The 10,230-nt window shown below is 34.9% G+C and overlaps 1 long non-coding RNA gene across 1 annotated transcript; it reads right to left on the reverse strand.

Moving 5' to 3' along the window:
- Nucleotides 1–3,170: 3,170 nt before the first annotated feature.
- On the reverse strand, nt 3,171–9,919 carry LOC139320135 (uncharacterized). The gene is made up of 4 exons (XR_011600681.1): nt 9,852–9,919; nt 5,919–5,971; nt 3,981–4,018; nt 3,171–3,217 (listed from the first exon to the last, which is right to left on the reverse strand). It is a non-coding gene; the product is annotated as an uncharacterized lncRNA (long non-coding RNA).
- Between the last annotated feature and the right edge of the window lie 311 nt (nt 9,920–10,230).

Consider the following 10,230-nt stretch of genomic DNA (forward strand, 5'->3'; position numbering starts at 1 on the left):
AATGAAGCTTCAGAAAAGAGGCTTTTTTTCTGAAGCTGTTTTGGAGGCTTTCAGAGGCAGGAAAAAAAGCAAGGCACAGAGCTTACATTCCTTGGTTGTGAGCTCTGTGCCTTGCTTTTTTTCCTGCCTCTGAAAGCCTCCAAAACAGCTTCAGAAAAAAAGCCTCTGAAGCTCTGTTTGCAGGCTTCTTTTCTGAAGCTTCATTTCTGATGCTTTTTTCAGTCTCTGAAACCTCCGTTTGAGAAGCTGGGTTAAAATTCACCTCTGGGAACAACTGATTGGGGGTATTCCGGGAGGCCGATCCACCTGCCAATCAGTTTTTTTCTTATTTTTCTCCCCAAAAACTACGGTGCGTCTTATACTCCAGTGCGTCCAAAAGGTTACTATTTGGTAACATAGGTTACCAAATAGTGCAGTTAAACATTTTACTACACTATTATCATCTATGCCTACTACCAGATTTTAAATTAAGAGTGAATCCAATGTTTGAAAAATATTGCATCATTATAAAATATCACAGATGTAATGCAAGAGGAAATTCTTTCAAAATGTTGCTCATAATTACTTATGCTACTTTCTTAACAATGCTACTGCTTCATCCATTCTTTTCCAGTCTGAGCTCTAATAATTGCCACAGAAATTGCTCAAATGTCTACTTATGTGAAAATTATAGCATTTATAGGAAATACTTTTCTAAAGTGTTGTCTAAAATTTAATCTTTCATGAAGAAAAACAATATTTATAATGGGAATCATGATCAATAACTTTTGTGTGACATTCATCAATCCCTTTAGAACAAAGATCCAGAAGTTAACTTTATATGCATTCAAGAACTGCTGAACAACTAACAAGAAAAGCAATAGGAAATCTGTAATAAAAAATTGAAGATGACTCACCAGAGTGTGCTTTTTATCTTGGAAACTTCTAGCTCTGTCAGGTATTATTTTAATAATGACCATCCTGGGCTTCAACTTAGACAAATGCTGCGAGTTAATATTTAGCAATATTTATATTAGACTGTGTTATGGAATTACTGCTATAAGTCTCTTTTTAACTATCAGGTTTTGCTAATAAGCTAAATGACCAAGCTGGCACAGAGGAAGTTTGATGTGGTATTTTCCTAATATGTTAGAACTATATTTAAAACTCCACCTGAGACCTGCAATTTTAATAGGCTATGTTCCTTGGGCTTCCTTGCGTGCTAAGGAAGATTTTATTCCCAAGCCTGTTGAGAGGTAACTATTTTAAGAGAAATAAGAATGTCAGCCTCTATGTAACTGCAGATTCTGCAAGAAACGAAAACATTAAATCTGTGCTTTGAGAATTGTAAGAATATGAAGGCACAAATGAACTTTGCTTCTCTACAGATATAAATTTAGTGCTTTCATACAAAATTCAAGTAGTTTACATTTCCCTTTTCTTTCAGTATCCTTCTATTGTCAATTATTCATTGCATTTTGCAACTTTAATAAAAATGAGAAAGATCACTATTTGTGAGCAATGCAGTATTGAACTTATAGAGAGACAGAAGACCCACAAAGCCAGCCTAATCCAGATAATATGATAAAGCCTCAATGTAAGCTTAGTGACCCCTATTTATCATATCTTCCTTCAAAGTTGATGTAATTCAGTTCAGATCCCCTTATCTCTCTCTTCACTAATACAAAGTAAATTTATAAAGTTCCATGCAAGCTGCAGTGGAATAGTGAACAGGAAGAAATGAAGTTGGAAAGGGATATAGGACTAAAAGCCTGACTGCTACTTTTCCTATCATCTGGATTCTGTAATATTTGAAAATATTTAAAATGTCCATATTTACTTAAAGGCCTTATTACATTCAGTAAATGTACTAAAACTTTTTTAACAGAATAAAGAATAACAGAGATGGAAGGTCTTGGAGGTCCAATCCTCTGCAGGATATTCTATATATTTCAAACAAATAGTTTGCCCAATGTCTTCTTAAAAAATCTCCAGGGTTGGAGGACCCATTTTAAGTAAACTTGCAGAGGGTTGGATTATTATTACATTATCAACATGAAAATTTAAAAGGTATCATTTCTGAATGTTCATGTGTTAAGACTCTAAATTGAAGTACAGTACTAATGATCATTTCTGCAAAGGAACAGATTGTGCCCTAAATACATAATTAATAGCAGTGACCCAAATACAAAGATCAATGTAAATATTTATTTCTACTCATCTTTGTATACCATATTAAATCAACAGGCAGTTGTATGTAGACTATTCTTGTAATTCTACTTGTTCTGCTCCTATTTAAGAGAAACCGTGCCATTATTACAATTCAGATCAGCATATAACAATATGCTGCTAACATACTTTAAAAGCTCCACTTAGTCCCATTTGACAAATCTGATTTTCTCCTTTCTAAAAAGAAAAAAAAGAAAAAGAAACCCCTTTTTCTGTGAACCAATTTAAATTGGTTAAAATGATTTATTGACTTTCTGAACATTAGTCCAGTCTCCCATGGATTCATATTTTACTTCCCTGAACAAAGCACATTAGTTTACAAACATATTACTTGCCAGATAAAATACGCATTCTAATATCCTTCTTCCTCATTTATTCATACTGTTTTATTCTACTTACTGTTCCAAATATATAGATATTCATTCTTACCTCTTTAATTCAAAGCAATTTGCTGAGATCCCACATATAACTCCTTCTCTTGTATAGTTGGAGATTTGTAATGGTTTGCATCAACATCCATACTTTGTCAATCATCCATTTGGGTGTATTCAGGCACTAGGTTCCTGCCCTGTAGAAGATTTCTTTTTCTTCAGTGTATGGTCTATAATATACAGACTACTTTGAATATGATGTCATGGGAAAAAGTGTTAGTTGGATAATGTGGATATTTACCCAGAGCTTTTAAAGTTATTTCTTCCTTATGTATAATGTCATCTGCTTGAGACCTTCCTCTTGTACTGCAGTGACTCTTTCTCTTCATCCAGCTTTACTTTCCAGTCCAAATATAGCACTGGTGAAGCGAACAATCACCAAAAATGACTGTTTGTAGAAAGCACTTGGCAGTTCAACTCAAACTCTTTTCAAATCCAAACCAAACGTGTCAGCGAAGATGAGACAGATCTGTAGAATGTTTGTAACTGCCTCCCCCAAGCCCCCCCCGCCCCCCCAGTCTTTTCATAGTGGGATGGTTTGCTTACTGGTTGTTGAAATTTGTTGAAATGTTGCAGTTCTGTTAGAGAGAAATTGAAAAACTGACCCTTAGAAAACCATAGATGTTTCAGTCTGTACCTCATAATATAAGAATTATTATTAAGTTTTAGTACGGTGTCGTAAGGAATACAAATACAATATTCTTAAATCATTTGCGTGGTGAAGCAAAGGGTTGCTTAACCAACAAGTAAGTATTTAATCTCTACTTTCCCGTTTAAAAGAAACAAGTGGGATTTGCAACATCCAAGGCTTGCAGAGAAATGGCTGGCAGGATGTCTAAAGACAACTTCTGCTGACTTTTTTCGCATGGCGTTCCTGAACCCTGTCCCCAGTGTTGCATGATTTCTAATATTATATGGAGATCTATGAATATTATGAGCTAATTAAGCTGTAAAAATAGTTTTTCACTGATAAAGTGGTTTTCAACTTCCTGTTACGATGAAGCAGTATTTCAGATTATTCTTTTTTTAAAAAAATTATACTCTTTTTCAGATTATTCTCTTTTCCAAATTATTCTCTTTTTCTCTTAATAAAAGAAAAGTACACCCAGAGAGGTATTCACACATAGCAATTGAATATAACTGCATTTTTGCCCTCCAAGAATCTTTTTTCCCATCTCTAGAAATAATTATTCTACGTTCTTAGCAAAAATGTTCCTTTCATAAAGCTTCATCTCCCAAATCAGACGAATATTTTTCCATTGCTCTATAGAAGGCTTCATATATATCTTCATCTTCCTTTTTTAGCTGGTCAATCAGTCAGTGCTAAAAATCAGCACTAACCTTTTCATTCTTCTCTTGCTGAGTTTGCTTTTCATATTCTGGAAAAAGAAACATATGTATTTATCACAGCAAAGTTGCCCCTCATAATAGCTGTAATGGAATGGGAACTGGTGACAAAGCAAACAATGTTTTCATTTCAGGAAAGGATAGAAAACTTCCAGAAGCAAAGGAGGAGTTAGACCAGTGGAGAAGTATCTGCTCAGCTAAAGAGAAAATGTGGGACAACTATCTTGACTATATTTCCTCTGGAGTATCAGCAAAGTTTACTATCTTCCAATTAAGCAACTCAACAGATGAATAAAATTGCTGAATTGTTTTTGCCATTAAGAAATTGTCCTGAAGTCTAGCTGAAATCTACTTTCTTGTAATTCAAAACTCATTGCTTCTTCTTACTAAAAAAAAAACAAAAAACAAGGCAGTTCCATAGCAGGAACTGTCAATGCCAGTTTGAAACTCAGATACCTTAATTTGCATGGCTTGTAGACATCCCTTCCAGGGAAATCTGTTGATGCAATCTTGGAAAGGCTGTCAAGATTTTTTTAAAAAAATATCACTAAACAATTATGAGCAGTATTAAGATAACTGGATGTCTTCTCTTAATATTCCACATTTATTACTGTTTAAGTATTGGATTGTGGAGAACACATTTTTTTAAAAAAAATTGCTTGCATAAATATAATTTTTGAGAGGAAGACAGATTCTGAGAAGTGCCAAATCTACTCTAACTTCCATACAATCATTTGAACAGATCTTGCAGAGCAATTCTTTATGGCTAGTCTTTCTTACCTGGATGTTTACTAAACATTACTATAGTTCCTGGAATTGCCTATTGGTAACTGGAAACTACAAGAACTGGAAGAGCAAGACATTGCAAAACATTGATTCAATTTTAGAATAACAGATTAACAGAATTGGAAAGGACCTTGGAGGTCTTCTAGTCCAAACCCCTACTCAAGCAGGAGACCTTCTACCATTTCAAATAAATGACAGTTGAGTCTCTTTTTAAAAGCATCCAGTGATGGAGCAGCTACAGCTTCTGAAGGCAAGCCATTCCACTGGTTTATTTTTGTCCACTGAAGCTGTTAAATAGATATTTAACCACCATGTAGGCTGGTGACCCCCAGGGGGAGGGCCTTCTCTGTGGGGGCACCTACCCTCTGGAATCAGCTGCCCCCAGAGATAAGGAGAATCCAAGACCTCGGTGCCTTCCGCCATGCCCTTAAAACTTTCTTTTTTCAGCAGCCGGGCTGGCTCAATATATTTTTTAAATATTTTTAATTGGTTTGTTATTTTAAATTGGGGCCAAATTAATATATATCTTTTTAATTGTTTTTAATGTTTGTATTGTATGTTTTTTATCTAGCTGTACACTGCCCTGAGTCCTTCGGGAGAAGGTGCGGTATATAAATTCGAAATAAAATAAAATAAATAAATAAATAAAATATGCTGTTATGTCATCCACAGTTCAATTCTAACTGCACAATTTTGAAATTCAAAAACCTGTGATTTAGTATTTGAAGTGTTGTATTATTTTTTATTTTTATAAGTGGAGAATAGAAAATAATTGTACACTATTCCTAAGAGCAAATTTAGGCCTCAAGTTTGTACTAAAATTTATTTCTGATTGATGAATATAAAAACTTATCTTCTAAAATGTTGTTTATGCTTCTCTGGAAGTTTCTAAAATATTCTTCAGTTGGTAAGATTTCTGTATATAATAATATTTTTAAAATGAGACTAAGCTGGATAAAGATAGTAAATCTGTTGGGCATTTGATTTTTTTTTCCTGCACCAGAAAAAAAAAAAGAAATGGGTAATTGCTGAGCTGCATGATCTTAAATGGTTTACAATCCTGAAGCTAACTGAAAAATAATGTATTTATTTTTGTAATAATGTATATAAATACTGGCTCATTTCAAGAAAATAATTTGCTCGTACCTGATAAGGATGATGGTTTATATATACCACCTTAATCTTCTTGAAGAAAAGTGCTGTATAAATTGAACAAATAAATACAATTTCACTATCTCAAATTGACAATAGCCAGTCTCATATGTCTTGGCATTTAGCTCATATTGTAATATTATTGAGTAAGATATTGACTTAAGACAAACTCTTGCCATTCAGAACACATGCAACTACTGACCCTACAGAAATAGTGCCCAAAAGTGGTGGTAACCTCCTGAAGGACAGTGATGTAACTTGCCAAGAGTTTCTTCAAAATTAGACACATATATATGTATGTGTGTGTATATATATATAAAGAGAAGCTTAATGTAAGAAAAAAATCTTAGATGTTTTCTAAACAGCACAAGTGGCTACTTAATCCTAGTTCCATCCTTTTCTACAGTCTCAGCTACTGAAAATATTATGAAGGAAGCATACAGCCTATTCCAAGGGTAAAATAAAATGTCTATGTCATGTCTAGCCTCAGTAGAATCTACCTGGTTAAGTTTACTTTACCACTTCTATGAACATTTAATGAAAGTTCTCTACTTTGTACAGGTAGTCCTTGAATATAATCATAATTGGTACTGGAATTTTTTGTTGCCAAGTGATGTGATCATTAAGTGAGTCATCATGTGACCATGTCCAATTTTTATTTTTATTTTTTTGCTGTAGTTGTTAAGCAAAGCTGGCTTCCTGCATCCATTTTGTTTGTCGGAAGCCAGCTGGCAAGGCTGCAAATGACGATCACGTGATCCTGGAATGCTGCAGTCATTGTAAAGATATGCCATTTGCCAAGCATCTGAATTGTGATCACATGACTGCGGGGCACTGTGATGATTGTAAGTGTGAGGAATGGTCATAAGTCACTCTTTACAGCAGGGGTCTCCAACCTTGACAACTTTAAAACTTGTGGACTTCAACTCCCAGAATTCCTCAGCTGGCTTAAAGTCGCCAAGGTTGGAGACCCCTGCTTTACAATGCCATTGTAACCCTAAACAGTCGCTAAATGAATGGATGTAAATTGAGGACTATCTGTAATCTGCAATTTAAAGCAAGAAAAAGAAATATAAAACCACTTGCCAGTTTTTTGAAATAGGTAGAAAATGATTTGAGAACAAAGAAGGCCAGGAGTTTTATCTCTGGATAATCAGTGCCGTTTCACCTGAAATTTTCCAGCAGTATCTGAACAAAGATGGAAGCCCCAATTTCTAAAGTTTACCAGTTTGTTTTGAATGCTGCCATAGATTTTTCAGTACAACAGTTCATACAGTTGATAATTTGAGAATTCCCAAGAATAAAATAAAAACAAAAGTGGATATAAATGACAATAAATAAGACTATGCACAATCCATGGGCATCTTCAATGAATGACAAATGCCAACATGTGGGATATGCATGCTGTTTTCTAAATGCAGGGTTTAAATTAATTTTAATAGTGCACTGGCACAAGCAGTATTTCAATTAATGTAAACCATAATTTAGAAAACAGCATGCTTCATTTCAGACTGATTTGCTGAATCTACAGTTGAACTCAAAGGGATGAATCCACAGCACAAATGGGAAAACAATTTTCTGTATTGCATTAACTATAACTGAAAATTATATATTATATATATATTCCTGCTTTTAGAAAGAGTTTGATCAGCACTGAAGAATTAGAAAGCATTAGAAACAGAGAATCCTGGTAAAGTCATTTATCATTTTTTTAAAAAATCACAGCTTTCTTTGCAAAACCATCCCTTGCTTTTATTTCCTATCCTATATAAATCATAAGATAGAAGCAACAAAGTTATAGTCATAAGAAGATAAGGAAATAGATAATAGGAAAGATGAGAAGAATAATACTAATACAGCCCTTTTGGTAGTTTGACAGTGTTGTGGGAATTAGCTGTTTAGCAGAGTGATGTCATGGGGGAAAGAAACTGTCCTTGTGTCTAGTTGTTTTGGTGTGCAATGCCCTATAGTGTCATTTTGAGGGAAGAAGTTGAAACAGTTTATGTCCAGGATGTGAGGGGTCTATAGATATTTTCACAGCCCTCTTTCTGGCTCGTGCAGTGTAGAGGTCCTCAATGGAAGGCAGGGTGGTAGCAATTGTTTCTTTTGCAGTTCTAACTATCCGTTGAAGTCTTTGTCTGTCTATTTTCACTTTAAGGAACATAAATTCCTTTTTAAGGGCTTGATTATTTTGGACCACAGTGAAGAAAGGAAAATGGAAGATCAAGGACAATTTTGGCTCACATACTGTATAAACAAACCATGTCAACAATAAGTAACCAAGGCATTAGTTATACAACAATCCTGATGTATTACTAATCTTGCTTACATCAATGGCTGAAAGTTATGGTATCTTAAATTAGATTAATTTCATTTTGAACGGCTGTAAACTTTTAAGTCCGAAAAGCCATGAAGGATGGACAAAACAAATTCAGCCTACAGCTGAGTAGCCCTTATTCTCAGAATACACTCTAGTAATCAAGATAATTATAAAGAGGGGAAGTATGTATGACTTTGATATAACTCATCAAAACATACAATTAGACCACAGTAGTATATAGTATGTATGAATTGGTATCCTACTTCTTTCCTGAGAATATTGATTATTCTTACATTTGAGGTATTAGTTTACATGTGTTTACTTGAAAGTAAACCATATTATATTCAGTTACATTTTCTCAGGATTATCACCATCATTGCTCATATAATTAGAATATAAGAGCTGAAAGGGGCCTTAGAGGTATTCTAATTCAATCGCCTGCTCATGCAGGAGACCCTATACCAGTGATGGCAAACCTTTTAGAGATCGAGTGCCCAAACTGCAACCCAAAACCCACTTATTTATCACAAAATGCCAACATGGCAATTTAACCTGAATACTGAGGTTTTACTACCTAAAATAATGATAAACAAGGCAGAGTTCAGCTAATTGGTCTAAGAAAAATGTGATAAATGCACTTTTTTGCCCCTTCATTTTTTTTCTGCTTTTGAAAAGTTACGTTTAGCAACAATAAAAAAGAAAAACATTTGTAATATCATTTCTCTTTCCCTCCCTCTCTCTTTCCCTCTCTTTCTCTCTCTGTCTCTCTTTCTCTTTCCCTCCCTCCCTCTCTCTCTTTTCCCACATTTAAAATGATAGTGACTCACATAAGACCATTCCAATTGCTTATACATTCTTAACCCATGCTGAACTACCTATTCATCTTTTTTTTTTTTTAATTTGATTTATATGCCGCCCTTCTCCGGAGACTCAGGGTGGCTTACAATGTGCTCAGCAATAGCCTTCATCCTTTTGTATATTTATACAAAGTCAGTTTATTGCCCCCACAACTGGGTCCTCAATTTACCTACCTTAGAAAGGATGGAAGGCTGAGTCAACCTTGAGCCTTGGCGAGATTCAAACCTGCAGTAATTGCAGGCAGCTGGTCTTAATAACCATCTTAATAACAGGGTGCCTTAGACCACAGTACTACCAAGGCTCTTATTGAGGTCAGCCTTGACATCTTCCTTTATATCAGACATAAGGAGTAGAAATGAATATAGAGAATGAGTGCATCAGGACGATGGAAATGGGAACACAAATAGAACCTTGTGACCCCCAAAATAATACCAGTGTAATGTTTAAAGATTAGAACTGGAGATAAACTTGCTATGAAACTCTTTGGGTGGTCTTTACCCGAATTATCTACCAATATAACTTTCAAGATTGTTGTAACAATAATAAAGTGGAGAACAGGGAAGTCATGTATATCACCTTGACTTCCTGGAGGCTATGCAGGATTATAACTAATTTTACACACTGAAGAATTCTTATAATTCTTGAGGTTTTTTCCAACTATCCTTACAATGTTTCATTTTCATTTGGCTGTGTCATAAATCTGTACTTTTTAATCACACACAAACACATACATATGCATACATACACACCGTCTTTGCCAAGGCCTAAATGTTCCTAATATGATGCCAAAAAATTGCTCTGGCTGCTCTGCGTCTCCACACAGGCAGTTCTTGTTTTTGCCCCCAGGGTTTCTTCTCTCATCAGGAACTTCCTGTATTTTGCCTACTTCAGTATGTTCCGGTTTCCACTAAAAAAAAAAAAAAAAAAAAGGGAGGGAACACAGGACAAGCTACTGCATGAGATTACAGGCAAAATTTAGTAATGAAAGGTCAGTGTGAAAATATGTGGGGACTCGGAGTAACCACTGAGGGGAACAGGAAATCAGTTGTACAATCCTTATTTCCTTATTATTTAATAGTTGCTTTAAGATGCAGAGTTAAATTGTAGAACTGCTAGACTGGATCGGAG

This window comes from Pituophis catenifer, unplaced genomic scaffold (genome assembly GCF_029215685.1).
Source record: "Pituophis catenifer annectens isolate HBS135680 unplaced genomic scaffold, rPitCat1.0.hap2 SCAF_8, whole genome shotgun sequence".
Classification (NCBI taxonomy): Eukaryota; Metazoa; Chordata; class Lepidosauria; order Squamata; family Colubridae; genus Pituophis; species Pituophis catenifer.